Below are 19,844 nucleotides of genomic sequence, written 5' to 3' on the forward strand. Positions count from 1 at the left end.
TCTGGAGAGTGTTGTGTAAAAATGTAGGAATCAAAGTATATTTCTCTATTGTATATCATCCACAGTTTAATGGACCATCACAGAGTAAACCAGGAACTACAGTAGGAAAATCCTTAAGAATTTATAACTCACTATAAGCCAATGAGGATGATTGGATAAATATTTATCCTTGGGCTTAGTTTGCACATAAAAGTCACTACAATGGGGGCGTGGCTTGGCCGGCATCAGGGAAAGCTGGGAATACGTGGAGCTCCAGCTTGGCCATCCCTATTAAAGTGCCTGGGCCCACGATATTTAGTGCCAACTGACTGCACTGGGCCTATCTGAGCCTGCCAATCGACCTGGTGCTGGGAGGTGAGAGCTGCGGAGTCGGGGGGGCCCTGTGTTGCCCCCTGCGTATTGCGGCCTACCTCCAGTGCTGAGGCCGGGACCTCGATTTGGAGTGCGAGCCGCCGGAGGGAACACTTTGCTGGATCCGGAACGCTCAGCCCGCTCGGCGGATTTACTCCCCCGCTCTGGGAGCACGCCCCACCGCTGGACGCTCTGCAAGATACACGGAGGCCCCAGCTGGAGACCACGGACTGCCGGGGACGCCCGAGGTAAGGGCCGCGGCTGGCGGTGGCGGCGGCCATCTTGTGGTTGGCGCCGCTGACCACTCGGCCGTAGCGGCTGCTGTAGGGGACCTCCTGTGGGGCCAATAACCCAGGCTCCAACCCCCAATACCCCCACTGACCCGGCCCTTGCATTTGGGAGACAGAGGGAGAGACAGTGGGCTGCTGCAGCCTTGGGGACCAGCCGGCGGCCATCTTGGGACTGGCAGCACCACTGCAACTCATAAGCAGTGACATTATATAGTGCCTCACAGGCTCCTGTCACCCCTATTCTAGCCAGCTCACTGCTCCCACTCCACACGCATGCTCCCTGCCCCCTCGGGCCCCTGTGATGTGACACCTGAAACGTGGAAGGCATACTGGCAGTCATCCGTGCCATTCCTGCGCCCGGCCCCCACTGTGTCACTCAGCTGCTATCGCTTTGCCGTAGAGGACCCGGAATATCTCTCAACCCATGGCCCTGTGGCCGGTCTGTTTCTTTTTGCAAGTTTACTCCTATACTGATGGCCGGCTAGCCACCTAGACTCTGGGGTGGCGTGCCGGTGCTGACTCCGACGGGAGGATGCTCTAATCACACAACGTCACTTTTGATGTTCTACTGACGTACCCAAGGTGCCACATGGTGAGAGGAAAGAAAGGATCGCAAGGGAGAGGAAGGAAGTCACATACACTCACCCCGACGCGTGCAATGGATACCCCGACCTCGATAGATATGCGGCAATTTTTTCTCCCCCAGGGCTCCGCCCCTACGGTGGCTGCCTCCCTACCCTCGACCCCACGTTTCTCGCCTGACTCGGACTCGGCTTCCCAGGTGGGATCACAGACGGCAGCCCCACACGCCACGACAGACCCGGGAAGTCTCGCCCAGATTCTGACCCTGCTGCAGGCCCTACCAACTAAGCAGGACTTTGAGCACTTGGAAGGAAGAGTCCGGGAAACGGTACGCTCAGAGATCGCTGCGGTTCAGGTAGAAATAACACACATCGGCTCCCGCCTGTCTACGCTGGAAGGCTTCTCCTCAGACACAGCAGCTGCACATAACGCCCTCAGGGTCACCGTTATCAAACAGGCGTCCTGCCTTCAACAGCTCCAAGACCGTGTAGAAGATTTGGATAACCGCGGAAGGAGAAATAACCTGAGGGTCAGGGGAGTTTCGGAGGATATTGCCCCTGCCTGCCTCACTGACTTCCTCACGACGGTTTTCAATGAAATTTTGGGCCGTGATCCCGCTTCCATAATCGAATTCGACAGGGCCCACCGAGCTTTGAGACCCAGGGGCGCACCGTCTGATCGCCCTCGCGACATTATCTGTCGTCTTCATTACTACACGGAAAAAGAAGAGATCCTTCGCAAAACCCGCCGCATGGACGCGATAGAGATTGCCTCTCATAAACTCCAGATCTTCCAGGACCTATCGTGGACGACCCTTCAGAAGCGCAGAGCCTTACACCCGCTCACTGCAGAACTTCGGAAGCTGGGCATCAAATATCGATGGAGCTTCCCTTTTGGCCTACAGACCTCGCACAATGGGACTCTATATACCTTTAAGGACCCCTCCGATTTGCCCCTTTTCTGCCAAGCGCTGGGAATACCACAGGTCTCTCTTCCAGAATGGCAGGAGCCTCTGACCGACGGCGCCCCACCTGAACTCACCCACCCTGACAACGACTGGCACCTGGTCCACCGCAACCCGAGACCCCCCAGGGAGCTGCGTTCCTCCACGCAATCGGCAAAGAGGTGAAAATCGCAGCCTGGTTCGGGACTTTCACTGGAGCAATTTCGGGTGATCCTTCCTTAGCTTAAAGGAATTATCGCTGACTCGGGGGATCTCCATGCCGTGCGGCACACTCTCCCAGTTGGGAGGTGGTCGGGGTACCGAGAACGTACTCTACTTAACGAATGTCCACCAGACCTGCACGGGTCGGAGTCACCTGTTCCTGGTTAAAATCCATTTATTTTCAGTAGTTGTTTCTTCTTAGTTGTGTGATCAAACTGTTCAGCTGTATTATTGATTGTGATGTTATATTCCCTGTTGGGGCTGGGGCTGGCACTGACCCCCCCAGTTCGCCCCTACACCGCCCGAGTATTCTTGGTCTCCGACGCGAATAGCGCGTCCGAGCTCCCAGGAGGCGGTAGAGTTGCCATTTAATCAGTTTATTTTTTCAGCTGATATCTGCATATGTTAGGTCTGTCGACCTACCTTCTCTATGTTCTCTTTGTTTCTGTTTCTTTTTCTACCTTTCCTCCCCCCCTCCCCCTACTATGTATCTCTCCACTGTGCGAGAAGTCGTGTCTTCTGGGTCGGACTAAGCATTCCATATATGTTCCCAGACGATGGCGGTAGATCCTAAACTGACACATATAAAATTGGTTTCTCTTAACGTGAAGGGCCTCAATGTCCCGGAGAAACGCTCGAGGCTGCTTAGGGACCTCTTTGCATTCAGTGCTGATGTGGCATTTTTACAGGAAACCCACTTCAAAGTGGGAGTGGCCCCGGGTCTCAAAGACCGTAACTACCCACATTCTTTCTACAACAACAACAGCAAGAGTAAATCTCTAGGAGTAGCTATTTTGCTATCTAAACGTTTGCCTTTTCAAGATATAACGTCCGAATCCTTGGGGGAGGGCAGGATACTCCTAGTGAAATGTACACTGTTCGATCAGCCATATACATTTATCAACCTATACGCTCCCAACCAATCACAACCTAGATTCTTGGCGAAGGCTCTGAATCGTGTAGCCCCCTTAATAGCGGGTATTCCAGTTATTGGAGGCGATCTTAATTGGACCCTCCAACCAGAGGTGGACATCTCTGGGGCGCCGGCGAGGCCCTCCCTAGCATCGCACCGTGGGGTGCGGCGGTCTCTCCACGACCACCAGCTGATCGACACCTGGCGGCTTCAACACCCCGGGGACAGGGACTATACGTTCTACTCCAGACCCCACGACATTTACTCCAGACTAGACTATTTCCTCCTACCTCACAGATTCCTACATTTAGTTAGGGAAACAGCTATTGGACTAATCACTTGGTCGGACCACGCTCCTGTCTACCTGACCCTGGAGACATCCCATCCACACTCCAAGCAATGTACCTGGCGGTTGAATGAACAACTTCTGATGGACACGAGGTTCCAACCCCAGCTGCTTGAGACTTTGGAGAACTATTTCCTAGATAATGAGACGCCAGATGTCTCCCGGGTCACGGTGTGGGAAGCCCACAAGTGTGTTCTACGAGGAAAGCTCATACAGCTAGGCTCCATGCTGAAAAAAGAGAGACTCGGGGAAAAGACTACCTTACTCCAGCGACTTAAGGACTTAGAGACATCACACAAAACGAACCCCTCCCCATCGGTACTGACCGCCCTGACCGAGACAAGATCTGCTCTCAACAAACTGTTGTTCGCGGACATTAAGAGGGACTACAGGCTCTGTAGAAACCGCTTCTATCAATGGAGCAACAGACCGGGGAAGCTATTGGCTAGGGCGCTCCGCGCGCAGAGGGCCACGCTATTTATACAATCGGTACAGGATGCGGCGGGGACTCGCCGCACCCTTACAAAGGACATCGCCGAAACCCTCCACGCTTACTACTCCAAATTATATAATCTTCGGACGCTAGGAACCCCGACATCCCTGTTGACAACTCGAGACCTGGTGGAGGGTTACCTTAGTGACGCAGGACTCCCTAAAATATCAGCGGATGAGAGTGCCTGGCTAGACTCCCCCTTTACCCTCCCGGAATTGGAACAAGCCCTTAAGGAAGCTCCTTCCGGAAAGAGCCCAGGCCCAGATGGCTATACAGTTTCTTATTACAAACTCTTTAAGAGCGCTCTCCTGCCCAAAATGCTACTGGCATTCAATGAGATATCTGACGACCGAGGTTTCTCCCCTCAATCATTAGAGGCATTCATTACAGTTATACCAAAGGAAGGGAAAGACCCAGCACAATGCGCTAGTTACCGACCCATATCCCTCCTCAACACAGACGTCAAGCTGTTTGCTAAACTTATAGCAAACAGATTGAAGCTGCTACTCCCCAATATTGTGCATTCGGATCAGGTGGGTTTCATACCAGGAAGAGAGGCCCGCGATAACACCACCAAGATCATTGATTTGATACACTTGGCCTCGAGCAAAAGTGAACCGGTGGTGGTGCTTTCTACCGATGCCGAGAAAGCTTTTGACAGAGTAGATTGGACGTTTATGGAGGGGGTCCTGCGTCACCTGGGGTTGGGACCGATCAGTTTAGGGCGCATTTTAGCACTTTATAACTCCCCCTCTGCAAGGATTAAAATTAATGGAGACTTGTCCCGCCCGGTTCCGATAAGGAATGGCACTAGACAAGGATGCCCCCTCTCGCCACTAATTTTTGTCCTCTGTATGGAGGCCTTGGCGGGAGCCATTAGATTAAATCCAAACATCTCGGGACTCACGGCTGGGGGTAGAGAATTCAAACTCGCACTGTTCGCAGATGACCTGTTAGCTATCCTGTCAAACCCGGTGGTGTCCGTCCCCAACCTGATGACCGAGCTAGATAGGTACGGTTCTATGTCAAACTTTAAGATTAATCTCTCCAAGTCAGTGGCAGTGAATGTGTCACTGGCCTCCCAAGCTCTTGATAATCTTAAACAATCCTTCCCCTTCCACTGGCATCCCTCGAGCTTCAAATACTTGGGGATCACACTCCATAAAGACTTATCACGCCTTTTTGACGAAAATTTCAAAAAACTACTGACCTCACTCCGTTCTGAGTTCCGGGATTGGGGCAACAAAAGACTGTCCTGGTTGGGGAGGCTTAGTGTCATCAAAATGAATGTTCTGCCGAGGGTCCTTTATCTCCTCCAGGCGCTCCCGATATCCATTCCCAAAGCATGGTTCAGAGACTTACATAATTCGGTGAGGGACTTCGTCTGGGGAGATAAACGACCTCGTTTCCGGCACGACATCCTTTTTCGCCCTAAACACAAGGGGGGTCTTCAGTTGCCGCACTTTACTCTGTACTATGAGGCCATTATTCTCCACCGAATCATGGAATGGTCGCGCCCACATGACATAAAACAGTGGGTTCATATCGAGGGAACGGTGATGCCTGCCCCCATTGCATACTACCCCTGGCACTCAAGGCTGCCACGTGTGGATCACCCTACTATTGGCCCTACACTTACACGCTGGGGAAGACTTAGGGTACTACCACACATATCTTCTAAATATTCCCCTCTGACTCCATTGTTCAACAACCCAGATTTCCCACCGGCTGCCTCAGGCCTGGGATTTGACTCTTGGAAAAGGGCGGGGGTGACACGTGTCGGCGGGCTGGTGGAACGTGGAGAGATGGTCCCTTTCCCCTTACTGCAATCCAAGTGGAACCTATCGCCTTCAGAGATCTGGAAATATCTCCAATTAAAACATTTTGCCATGGGGAGCGCTATACGCCCGAGCCTGAGTAGATCATTAACAGCTTTTGAGAGCCTCTGCCTGGAGCCTTCTCGCCCACCACACTTCCTCTCAAGGTGCTATCGAATACTGCTTGAGAATAAATTCCCAGATCTACCCAAATATGCTAGAGACTGGGGCCATGACGTGCAGATAGACTTGTCGGAGGAGGACTGGGAGAAGAGCTTTCAAGCCACCTTCGCCAGCTCCTCTAGTTATTCGGTCCTTGAGACGCACTTTAAAGTCCTGTCTCGCTGGTATAGGTGCCCCCAAACATTAGCTAAAATGTTTCCCAATGTAACAGATGCGTGTTGGAGATGTAGCAATCATCCGGGCTCCCCGATGCACATCTGGTGGAGCTGTCCCGAGCTTCGTCCCTTCTGGGATAAGGTTATAGCAATTTCGAAATTGATAGTGGATCCGGGGGTTCCTTCGGAGCCTACTTTCTGGCTTCTCAACTGTACTTCATGGCCCCTGTCAACATATAAAAAATCTATATTAAAATTTCTCAATAGCGCAGCCAAAGCGGTCATTCCAGTTCACTGGCGATCGACTACTCCTCCTACCGTGAAGGAGTGGATCGCCAGAGTAGATTGGTATATGACTATGGAGGAATTGCGGGTGACACCGGAGACGAACCAGAGATTCACGACTACTTGGTCCCCTTGGCTCGAATTTAAGGCCTCACAAGCTTACTCGACATTGCTGTAGCGACCTAGACCATTTACTTTGATCCCCTACCCGGGCTCCCCCGCTGTCCTCCTGGGAACGATTGGAGCTAGAAACGTACACCTCAGACCCCCGACCAGACTAGACACAGAAGATTCGCTGTGTCCTCCCCTCTTCTTCCCCCCGTCTTCTCAGACTCTCTAACCCCCCCCTTTTTTTCTTTTTTCCTTTTTCTTTTCTCTTCTTCCTCTCCACTCTGTACTCTTCTGTAAAGTTTTCTGGAACTGTTTTAAAAATTGGAAATGCTTTATTGAGGCAGCAAGCATCTAGAACGGCCTGAAGCGACTTTAAATTTCAGATAAGGCCCTAGCTGGGATGTTCCCCAACAGCAGGCCATGTTAAGTTCATAAACAGTCATTGCTTATATCAATTGGATTTATTGACATTTGAATTGTATATGCTGTCTTCTATTACTCGCTGTAATATGTTCTTACCCTTAACCAATAAACATTTATTGAAAAAAAAAAAAAAAGTCACTACAATGAGCCCTTTGCTATTACTCCTTTCTCCTTTGCTTGCAGTTTACATCCTGTGATATCTATTCACTCCATATTTCAACTCACTCCAAAGTTCCAGCTGTAAATTCACTTCTCTGTGTTGGAGTCAAGTAAAGAATAATCTATTTAAAACATCTGGTCTGTACAAAAGTACTGCATTTAAGAAGGGAAAGGTGGTACCCAAACTCAGTGAAAGGGCACTGGGTCTGGTTATCCACTCACCACCATTACTTAAAAGTACTCTGTATGAAATGTGCTCCTTGATTCATTGGACTCTTCAAAATTACTTAAATAATGAATCATGTAACATTACAGGTGGAACGTCAAAGGTCCTTATGAATTTGCTAAACCTGCATGTGACCCTCTATAAAGCTCTGATTGTGAAATCAGTCTCTTTTTTTTCTCCTCACCATCCAGCTCCAATACTGGTACAATAACAGGAGAAATTTTAAATTGGTAGAATATTGTATTCCCTGATTTCTCACATTATATCATACTCATTTTTTGCCTCTGTTGAATTTTCATCATCATATTCTCTTTCCTTTTCCTCTTGATCCTTTTTATCGCTGGTAGACTGTCAGGAATTCATAAAGTGTTTCGCACTTCTAACACGTTTCTACTAGGAGGATTGGGATTATTAGGTACCTGACTCTGCTGATTTATTTTAAGAATAGGGTTTATTACAAATGATTATTTGATAATGCTGTGTAAGATATTACATACAGTAGTGCTTGATTCTGAGTCGAATGCAAAGTGCCCATAAATGCCGATTACAATATGTTAATATGAGTATTCATCCATTTTCATACATATGGTTGTATGCCAAATGTGCAGTGTATATGTATACAGTTTGTGCAGTGTGTGTAGTATATGTGTGTGCAGTGTGTGTGTGCGTAGTGTAGTCCTAAATCAGCATGGTACACAGGTACGATTGCGTTTGCATACTGAAGCTCTGTGAAGTGTGCGCACATACAGCATGCGCACACAGGTAGATGCATTCACAGGGTGAGAGGACGCATAGACTCTGCATTTAAGGCGCATCACAGCGGCATTGGGGGGCTGCGGTCCGGACAATGCAGGCGTGTCTGGACCACTTGCGGGGTGTGCTGCGGTGGCTGTGACCCGAAACATGGTGGGTAGCCGCCTGCCTTAGCAGCTAGGGCTACCCTAAACATGTGAAAACATTGCTGCCATGTTTGAGTGTGTGTATGGTGGAGTGCAGGACCCGACATGCAGTGCAATTTTTTGCACATCTATGATGCATGCTGAATTAGGCCCTGTATGTGTAGTGTGCAGTGTAGTGTGCAGCGTTTGTGTGCAGTGTCAGCAGTAGGTGGACAGTATGTGGGGAGGATTGGTGATGGGGCAGTGATCTATGATGGGAGCAATGTGAGCAGTAGAGGGGCTGTGATGGGTGAAGGAACAGTTATGTGGGCAATGAGTTGTGATGGGTAGTGACCTGGTTGGGAGTGGGGGGAAGGGCTGGCTCTAGGCATATTTACTTCAGAGGGGCTGAATGGGGGGACTGGCTACTATGGGCACCTGGCCATTTCTAATGTGGTTCCGGCCATCAGCCAATTAGAGCTCGTGGACTGGCAGCAGTGTCTTCAGTGAGGGACAGGAGAGGTGCACACTGTGCTCTCCTCCCTTCAGACATGAGCAGTAGCGGCAGGCTAGCAGCAATGGTGCAGAAGCCCAGCAGTGGTGAGCACTAGAAGGCATTACCTATAACTGGCACTACTGGGTGCATTATGTGCATCTGGCACTGCTTGAGGTATTCTATGTATCTGGCACTACTGGGGGAATTATATATATCTGGCACTGCTGGGGGTATTATGTGTATCTGTCACTACTGGGGGCATTATATGTATCTGTCACTGCTGGGGGCATTATATGTATCTGGCACTGCTAAGGGTATTATATTTATCTGGCACTACTGGGGCATTACATATATCTGGCATATATTTGGCACTAAACTGGTGGCATGACATGTATCTGGCACTATACTGGGGGCATTACGTGTAAGGAGCACTAATGTGGGCATTATGCGTAAGGCTGCCAATTGTGTGTGTAGAGAGGGGGTAATAATATGGTATATACAGTATATTTATAATATATAGTTGCCACTTTCCCAGAAGCATGCCTTAGGCGTGCGCATTGGTGGGGAAAGGGGGGGTGGACTCTTTAAAAATTATTGCTCAGAGTGCTAATAGGCCTGGAGCTGGGTGTCATCTGTGAGGTGTGGAAAAGGGGAGGGCAGTGAAAAGGTTATGAGGAGATATGGAGTTAGATAACAGTAAAAGACAAATTTATTTTTTTAAATTGGAGGGGGGCAGGGCCAGACAGTCCCATAGAGACACAGGGAACCCCCCATTTGGCCCCACCACTTCCTCTAGAAATCATGTTTCAGTTTGTGCACTTGAATTATACATTAGACATATGTTACATTCTACAGCACAGGACTATGGTGTATTTTCTGCAGTGAAATGCTGCTATTAATCTGGTACATTATCATGCATGGTATATATACTTTTCATGGTACCCAGACCATGCACACACTAATGATTAGCCAAGCCTTTAAGCATGAGCCCCTACCTTCGCCCCCCCAGTGGGCCCTTCATGCCCCAGTCCGACACTGGAGGGGGGGTCAATAACAATGTGCATTGAGGCAGCCAGACCCCTAAATTCACCTCCGCAAAACAATTGAAATTCAATTTGTGTAAATTCCACAAAAAATGTTCCTTAATTATGCAGTAAAGTGAGATCGAAATTGTTAAGTATTAGCTATGAGCAAACTTTCCCTGGAGTATGTGTAGTTCTCTGTAACTTGTCAAACACGACACACACAATTATACATTGTAATGTTAACATAAACACAGTTTCCAAGTCCATCACTTGCCACAGACTTGTCATCTAATGTGTTACAAGACAAAGCTAAATGTGTATTGAATGGTTAATTTTGGCCCAGAAAGCAATCAGCTCCAGCTTTATGTGCAGGAGTAAATCAATCTTCCTGTTATCAACTTTATTTGATTTTCACATTCATTGTAACTTCTACAAACATGCAGTGTGCTCATTACTTATGTCATACCTCTATTCTGATTAATGAATACTAATAACAGGCAGAAAAGCGGAGGCATAAGACTGCAAGCTATACCACCTCCTACTGAATTTGGACATATTTAAAGCAATGTTGGCAATTATCAGAAAATACAATTATGTAAAACATTAAACTTTTGTGACTGGGTTACCCCTTTAATCTACACCATGTGGGTGAACTTAATAATGTAATAGACACAGTGCAGTACCTCAATATTTAAAAAAAAAATACACTCACCTTGAGGGAACAAGGAAGGCCTGGTCGGGGTAGACTGCTCAGTGTCAGACAGTTGTATAATGTGCTTATCAGGTGAATGCAGTAGTAATGGTCCATACAATAGTGTGTCCAGCCACTAGGGGCATTATCAGCCCATGGAATAAATCTGCCACTGATTCTCAATAGCTGGCTTCCAAACTCCCAGGCTTGAATATAGCCTTGCAATTAGGAACTTTGAATGTACACAGCTGGTCAGGAGCCCAAGATGGCCTCTCACAGACATCTGGCAAGACAGTTGACACCTCTGACAAGGTGAGGAATGCTTCTTTGACCTTTGGCAAGGCTGTGCACATCTCACAGATCTCTTTTAAGGCAAGTGCACTTATAGGACCTCTTAAAATGTGACAGACACCTCTCAGATTACTGTCATGGCAACAGACACCTGTGAGACCTCTGGCAAGGTGGACACCTCTCAAACCTCTTTCAATGCAGCAATCACCTCTCAGAACCTAACCACACTGGTAGCCCTGGGTGAGGGGATTGTGCCCTGTCACTTGGAACTTTGGCTGGCATCCCAACACTTGGTACTTGGGTGTGTTCCCTGGTGATTAGCATTCTACACCCACACACCAGGAGATTGGACCTAAGAAGACAGGGCTGAGTAGAGTTGTTGAATACCATATTTTGGTTTGTGAATGGGACATACTTGGATGAAGTGTCCTGGACTACCACAGTACAAACCAGTGCAGAGCTAATTGTCCCTACAATACTAGCAATCTGCTTCTGAAAGGCTAGGTTGAAGGAAGTTCAGAATCATGCCTTTGCTCCAAGCAGGAGCAGAATACCCAGAAATCACAGTCTCATGTTCACATGAACTTGTCTCCCATGAGGGCATCTTAGCAGCAGGGACCCTGAAGGCATTTATTTGCAGTGACCATTTAGAAAGTTGATATTCAGAATGTTGACACAAAAACGTCATCATAGATGATGTCTACGTGATTACATTATAAACATTACTAAGGTAAAAAAACTGTGAAATGTCAACATTGACAAAAAGTCAACATAGGAAATATCAGCATTGTCACAATGTCAATATTTTGATTAGGGTTAAGGTTAGAGATAGGCTTAGGGTAAAGGTTAGTGTTATGGTTAGGGATAGAATTACACTAAAAAGACATTGTTGACACTTCAACTCATCAGTGTCGACATTGGTTTATGTTGACATGGCTAATGTTGACATTATAACATGTTTACATGTTTAATGTTGACATTACAACCATGTCGACATCCTCATGTCAACCTGAATGTCAACAACATATAACCCACCCTTTAAAACTTGACTTGTGTATAGTATCCAGGGGTGTATCTAAGGGTGTGAACGCCCCTGGCAAAGTAAGAGACTGGCACCCCTCCCCATATTTGTAATGTTAAAAGCCAAAAAAGTTGCGTGGCCACACAATAGTACCCCCAATTCAAATTACACCACACAGTAGTGACCTTTACTCACATTAAACAGCACAGTAGTGTTCATTTTTCCAGTTTCACCACACAGTAGTATCTCTTATACATGTTACGCCATGCACTAAAGCCCCTTATACACATTATGTCACACAGTAGTGCCACATACACAGTGTGTGTAAGCTCCAGCTCCTGCCAGGATGTCATTGCCTCTGGTACGTGCTGGAGCATAGGAAATGCGTATATATATATATATATATATATATAGAGTGATCACAGAACAAAAGTCCCGGGAAGCCGCACTGGCACTCTCAAGAGAAATGATGCAGGTAACCGGTCAAGGAAAATATTATATTAACACTTGTCCATCTATAATTTCCCAGCCAGGGTGTAGACAGGACCAGCACACTGCTTAATATTCAATCAGCTTTTTACTTCATATAGCAGATAAGCACAAACATCAGGGCTCAGCAAATACTCATCGTGTGGATGACAATGGTGAACTACTGGCAAGATCCCAAACAGCCGTTTTCGGTGTATCTCCTTCCTCAGGGGAAAACCAGTTAAGGTGCCATAGTGCCTGGTACCAAAGTGTCAATGTGCAATTAACCTCTGTATGTATGTATGTATATATATATATATATATATATATATATATATATATATTGTCGAAAATAAAAAAATAAAAATATTACATAAAGAGAACATACAAACTACACACATATAAGTCGCTATACTTGCATATACGCGCAGCGAGCACAGCAATATATGGTAACACACGCATTTACACGGACATGCCACAGAGATGGATTCTACACTTATTTCATACAGTACATAATTATAATAATGTCAAGCACCAGACATCATGATGATTTAAAATTATCTAATGAAGTAATGTCATGAATGTGTATTATTTGAACGAAACAAGATAGACCTGTCATATTTACTATTAAAACAACCAGATTAATGTGTAGATTCATTTGATACTTGTTATTAAGTTGTAGGACATTGCAACACGGAATTATGATTAAATGTATACAAGCTAAAATCACTTTAATTAGAACAATAGATATTCCAAACAGGTAATGAATAGGAAACTCATGCCAGCCCTTTGGATGTCTTCAAGGCTGAACATGATTAGCATATACAAAGGGGACTGGTGACTCATCGTGAATCCCTCCCCCAAAAACTAGATAACACTTATTGATCACACAGGAGCTCAGTTGCTGTAAGGTCTGAGACAATGATGGACTTGCTGCCAGTTCAGTTCCTGTATTTATTTACAGAGGGAGAGAGACATAAGATGCATTGGAGGGAATGGTAATTGTATCGCTGGCCTGTAACTGTATGTAATTGTATGTAACTGTATGTTTTAACTGCTTACTGTGTGAGTGTAACCATGTAACTATAGGTATACTGTACTTTGTAATATATATATATATTGAATCCATATCCTTTTTAATAACAAATATATACATCAATGAGCTTTGGAACTCAGATAATGTGTGGGTGTATTGTTTTCTCTTATGGGATGCAGTGTTTTGCGATGTATAGCGCACATTCATGGGATATGGTAATAAGAGGTGCAGGCATTTACAATATATATTAGAGCGGGCATTTTAAATATTTGTGAGAAATCAATTTGGCATTCACAGATGAGGGCTCTTACGGGATATCAGGATCTTAATGATGCACTATACATTACAAACGCGGCTGTAATTGACCGGCTCCGATGGATGCATCGCCAAGCTGATGAAAATAACATCCACGTTAATGTATTGTTGTGTTATCAGTAAGCCAATGATATGAAATTTCAAGGGACAATGCGTTTCTCAGAATATTTAAGATGCTAAAATGTATTTTTATTGTTGCAAAACAAGGTTCAAATAAGTCATATTGTGTTTGATTCAGATTGGATTGTTTATCTGTTTAAGTAGGTTTAAAAGTATATTTAAAAGTTGCTGCTTAGCCTTGATATAGTTTTTATTTTTAACTCAGGCCTAAAATAACTTCTGGTGCTTGTATGGTGTGTGATTTCTTTGTGACAAAGGAAGCCGCATGGTCTGTCCTCCATTTTGGACTAACCACATGGCCTGTCCACCATTTTGTGTAACCCTCATGGATGTGGAAGGGGCAGGAGCAGCGGCCATTTTGGGAAGGTCATTTTCTAAATGGCTGATTTTCACTGCTCAGAATAATCAGCTTTCCTTGGTCACATCTAACACCATTTATGAGTTACCAATGCATTTATTTAACCCATGCTATAGTCAATTACAAATAGTTTCAATTGGGCCTAGTGTAAGAATTACACACAGATATAAAAAAGTTTTTTTTCTTTTACCTCTAGGATTTAGTTAAATCTGCTTGCTAGTTTAGGATAGCCATTGAAATGTTAATTAACCTGTCCCACTACCCTCTTGAACAGGCATATGAACCTCTGTTATGAAAATTAGAGACTCTGAAGGAAATGCATTTATTCAGTAGGTGTGTACTGTGTGGGGGTTCTATGAGAGTCAAGTGGTGTATATATATATATATATATATATATATATATTATATATAATAATATTATTATAATTATGTGTGTGTTTATATCAGTGTATTTTCTGCAGGATAGCTATCCAATCTGAATCATATCATTTAAATTATTGATCATTGCTAGAGTCATTATAGATCTGTGTGAAACTGAATACATTTGTTGCTATATAGTTAAAACTAAAATAAATGTTTTAAAGCACAAATGCAGTCTGGCCTGGTTGTAAAGGTTTATACAGAAAGAAACTATGTGTTTTGTTAAGTGAGCGATTATAATTAGTATTGCTCACATTTATAGAAGTTGTGGGATTTGTTTTATTGCAGATGCAGGGTTTTGTACACGTGTCTTGGACAAAGTAAAGGACTGCGCACGCAGCGTAAGAGACACGCACGGTCGCGTGTTTGTGCAAAGTGCGTAAGAATGCGGGCGCTGAGTACAAATTATACAATAGTGTCGTTTAGTTCAATGGTGGGAGACATTTAATACAATAGCACAAAACTATCAGATTTCAAAAGCAGGTTACTCTAAATTTAGTTTAAAAACTGTATTGCCTATGGGGGTAAAGCTACCTATCTGAATGAATTAAAATTTTCTGTACAGAAAAATTAAACTGTATTTGAGTGAGCGAACGTAGGAGTGAGTGGATATTGAACTTAAGGAACTAAAGTGGTCTAAAGTGGTCTGAAGTAGTCTGAAGTGGTCTGAAGTGGTAACACCGGGTTAGCAGAGGCCCGATGGCGTAGGGTTCGCTACCCTGCGTTATTAGGAACTGAAGTGGTCTGAAGTGGTATCCCATACAACTAAAGTGGTCTGGAGTGGTCAAGGCTAAGTGGTCTACAGCAATCGTAGGGCATATAGATAACTAGTATCTATAGGCTGTGCTATTGCATCACATGTCCATTTGTTCTGCACAGCGCAACGTTATATTATTGTGTTATAAGCGCTGTGAAAGAGCATATGCAGACGTGATTGTATAGACAAAGGGGTTTTTATTTGACAACGTCGGGAAATCTCCCTGGTGGGCTTCACTGGAAAGGGTGAAGGATAGTTATCTAATTTCTCTGTTTTTCACTCTGCAAACAATTCCAGTTGAAAGATACCGAAAAGGAATTTTTCGCTGCCTCTCTCAGGAAAATATTCCAAACAGAACTTCCACCGAAAGAAATTACGGTGTTGTAAGGTCTGATAGGAGCCCTAAGTTGGGTACATTGCCTTCACTATCAACAGTGTATGGTAGTACTGGCCAGCGTGGGCGAGAGCGGGAGGAAGCGCTCGGAGAACTTTCACCGTCACCTAATATTGAGTATTTTGGTATTTGTGGGAATAGCCGAGAAGGCAAGACCCACAAATTATGGGAGCCAGTTGCTCAACTAAGGGACGTATGGTAGCCAGGGTTCAGGCAGAAGAGTTAGGACCGAGAAGGTCATGTGTGAAAATTCTGAAGTGGTATAAGTGATGGTTCACACACAGAAGTTTTATGGAGTGAATGGTTATGTATGACTGACAAAGATAGGGTACCATTCCCTAGGGTGGGCAGCTTTGAACCAGAGGTACTGCAGAACTTAAGGATAAGAATATGTCTGATAAAATCCTGAAAACAAAGGGTCAGACATATAAATTGTTTAAACCTGTGACAGCAAGAGGGGTTGGCAAGTTTGATCCTAAGGTATTGCAGGTGGTATGTCTAACCAAAGTCATATAAGACAAGAATAGAAATATAAGAACTGTTTGAACTTGTAGCAACAATAAATAAGTAGGAAGAAAAGAAAAAGAGAGAATGCAAGTACACCGCCATATGTAGATGTGTAAGCAGTTACGGCCAGCATACAAACTATAGAAAATCATAAAAATATGAAAAATATGACTGTAACCTATATATGTACTAATGAATGTTGAAGTTTTATTTAGGAGGAGAAGGTGACCTGATCGTTTTCAGACATTTCTCATGCACCCAGAGGAGTATCCAACCGGTAAAAGAAGAGCAGTAGCCTGTGGGGGAAGTGGCTGAGACCAGTGGAACAGGTAAGTATGGTATCATTCGTGTACATATATAGTAAACAAAAAAAATCAAGAAAGTAATGTCAGAAATGGAGAAAAACCTGTCTGCACATTAGTATTTGCCAGTAGGAAAGCGGACAGAGACAAGGTAACCCCAGGGTATTTCTTTCAGTTACCATATAAGAAGTATTCATTCCTAGTAATGCCCCTAGTAAAGATGAGCTTGGAAATGTTTGTTGGACCATGCACAGACCCTTAATACGGGATGAGAAGGATTTAATGAAATACTTCGCATGACCTAAAAGCTTGTTAAACTTTTTTTTTGTTTTTGACTCTTGCAGTAATAGAAAACTCTCCATCTGGATAAGACCACTGGTAAACACTAATTCGGCAAATGGAAGATGGCTGTCTCTGTGCAAATGGACAGGCTCAATAAGGCATTGAGTGTCAGGGTGCAGACTTCTTTGCAAAATTGGAAAGAAGTCACAGTAGCTAATCTTAGATAGTGTGCTATTGAACATCACAAGAATAGTGCTAGGTGCAGAGAACAACAGGTGGAAAGGTTGAGGACGGTAAGTATACTGGCACATACAGGAAAGACCCATCAGTCCAAACCCCAGATCCGTAATGGTCAATAATATGTTACACTTGTAGGAAGGAAGGGCATTTTGCCAGAGATTGTAGGAGTCGTAGGACACATAGTCAATATAGATCCCCTAGACAGAAAACACAAGCCACATTATTAAACACATAGATGGGACCAAGGGACATATAGTAAGGAATCACAAGCCATATAGAAAACACAGATTCGGCTAATGGGAAGAACAAAATAAATGCAACATTACCCTTTGACAAAACTTGAAGACTAATGCCGCATTCTACTGTTCTAGATGCATGTCCATCACAGGTAGAGGAAATTATCTCACAGATACCGGGTTCCCTATGAACTTAGGATGGACAGGACACTGGATTGATGGCTGGGATAGTCCCAGTAGAGATAAGACACACAGAATTTTTTTTTTTAGGGGTATAGACCAAGTAGAGAATCACTTCCCCGTAGTGCCCAATCCAGTTGTCAAATTTTTATAAAATCCTCTCCACCTCTACAAACTCATCTGTCACCAACATCTATTCTGTTTCTCTACAGTTTTCCTCTTCATCTTTTGCATTCACACAGGGTGGTACAATACATGGACCCAAGTACAGTTCAAACTCCACATGCTTAGGTCCTTCAGAGTTCTGCCCGAACCCAGTATATCTCAACAGCACGATGACACCAGTATTACTGCAGTGTGCCTTATCATGCACAAAAGGTGAAGAATGGGAATACTGGTGAAGGAAAATTTTGTATAGACAATGATATGCCTGTTGGTGAATGACAAACCTGACACTTTCTTTTTCATTTTCTTCTTCCTTCTCTACTCTAGAGATGTTTCTTTTTTCTTTTTTTTTGAGTTATGCTCATGGTACTCTACATTGCAAACACACGATAGTTAAATTAAGATACAAAAAAATTGTGTTCCCTACAGGAAGAGGCAGTCTGGAGGACAAAGGGGTATGGCCAGGAGTCCTCAGGACTGTGGGCAGGTGGACACGGTAAGCCAGTAGCCCCCAGAGCATACCTTCCAAGTCTAGCTGAGGTGGCACACGGTCTGACTCATCTAGGCAAAGATGGTAGGTGCAGGCTGATGAGAGCCTACTGGTGTGCGCCAGGATTCTATTCTCATGCAGGTAAGAGAGCAATGACCTGTATTACTTGCTTGAGGAAGAATATTGGTAAAGCAATACCAACAGAGCCATCCCATATCCCTCCTGCAGACGGATCTTTTCAGGAAATACAAATCGACTTCGTACAGTTAACACCCTTTAGGAATTATTGTTATGTATTGGTGTGCACTGATGTTTTCTCAAACCGGGTAGAGGCATTTCCTGCCGCCATGGATGCTGCTGTGTTGGCCGCAAAGAAAAATTGCGCAGAAATTTGTGTGTAGATAATGGTAACCCTAGAAGTAGGAGCAAAGCTTGAAATTGTACTATTGTGATCATAGATACTGCCACTAGTATTATGTAGCTTCGGAACCACTCCCAGATCAGAGGGAGAGAGACATAAGATGCATTGGAGGGAATGGTAATTGTATCGCTGGCCTGTAACTGTATGTAATTGTATGTAACTGTATGTTTTAACTGCTTACTGTGTGAGTGTAACCATGTAACATAGAAACATAGAAACATAGAATTTGACGGCAGATAAGAACCACTTGGCCCATCTAGTCTGCCCTTTTTTTTATCCTTTAGGTAATCTCAACCCTTTTTAAACCTTAATTCTTTGTAAGGATATTCATATGCCTATCCCAAGCATGTTTAAATTGCTCTACAGTCTTAGTCTCTACCACCTCTGATGGGAGACTATTCCACTTATCCACTACCCTTTCTGTGAAGTAATTTTTCTTTAATTTCCCTGAACCTCCCCCCCTCCAGTCTCAGTGTATGTCCTCGAGTTCTAATACTTCTCTTCCTTTGAAGAATGTTTCCCTCCTGAACTTTGTTAAGACCCTTGATATATTTGAAAGTTTCTATCATGTCTCCCCTTTCCCTTCTCTCCTCCAAACTATACATGTTAAGATGTTTTAGCCTTTCCAGGTACGTTTTGTGATGTAGGCCATGCACCATTTTAGTTGCCCTTCTTTGTACACTCTCTACTGTATTTATATCCTTCTGGAGATATGGTCTCCAGAACTGGACACAGTATTCCAGATGGGGCCGCACCAATGACCTATACAGTGGCATTATCACTTCTTTTTTCCTGCTACTGATTCCTCTCTCTATGCAACCAAGCATCTGACTTGCCTTTCTCAATGCTTTGTTGCATTGCTTTCCTGCCTTCAAGTCACTTGAAATAGTGACTCCTAAATCCCTTTCCTCCTCAGTAGTTTCCATTATAGTACCCTTGATACTATATTTAGCCTTTGGGTTTTTGAGACCCAAGTGCATGATTTTGCATTTTTTAGCATTAAACTGTAGTTGCCACGTTCTTGACCATTTCTCAAGCCTAGCTAGGTCATCAATCATTTGTTTTACCCCTCCCGGTGTGTCTACCCTGTTGCATATCTTTGTATCATCTGCAAAAAGGCATACCTTCCCTTCAATACCATCTGCAATGTCACCAACAAAGATATTAAAGAGTACTGGACCAAGTACAGATCCCTGGGGTACTCCACTGGTAACATTTCCCTCCATAGATTGCACTCCATTAACTACAACTG

Source organism: Pseudophryne corroboree, chromosome 2 (assembly GCF_028390025.1).
Source record: "Pseudophryne corroboree isolate aPseCor3 chromosome 2, aPseCor3.hap2, whole genome shotgun sequence".
NCBI classification, from domain to species: domain Eukaryota; kingdom Metazoa; phylum Chordata; class Amphibia; order Anura; family Myobatrachidae; genus Pseudophryne; species Pseudophryne corroboree.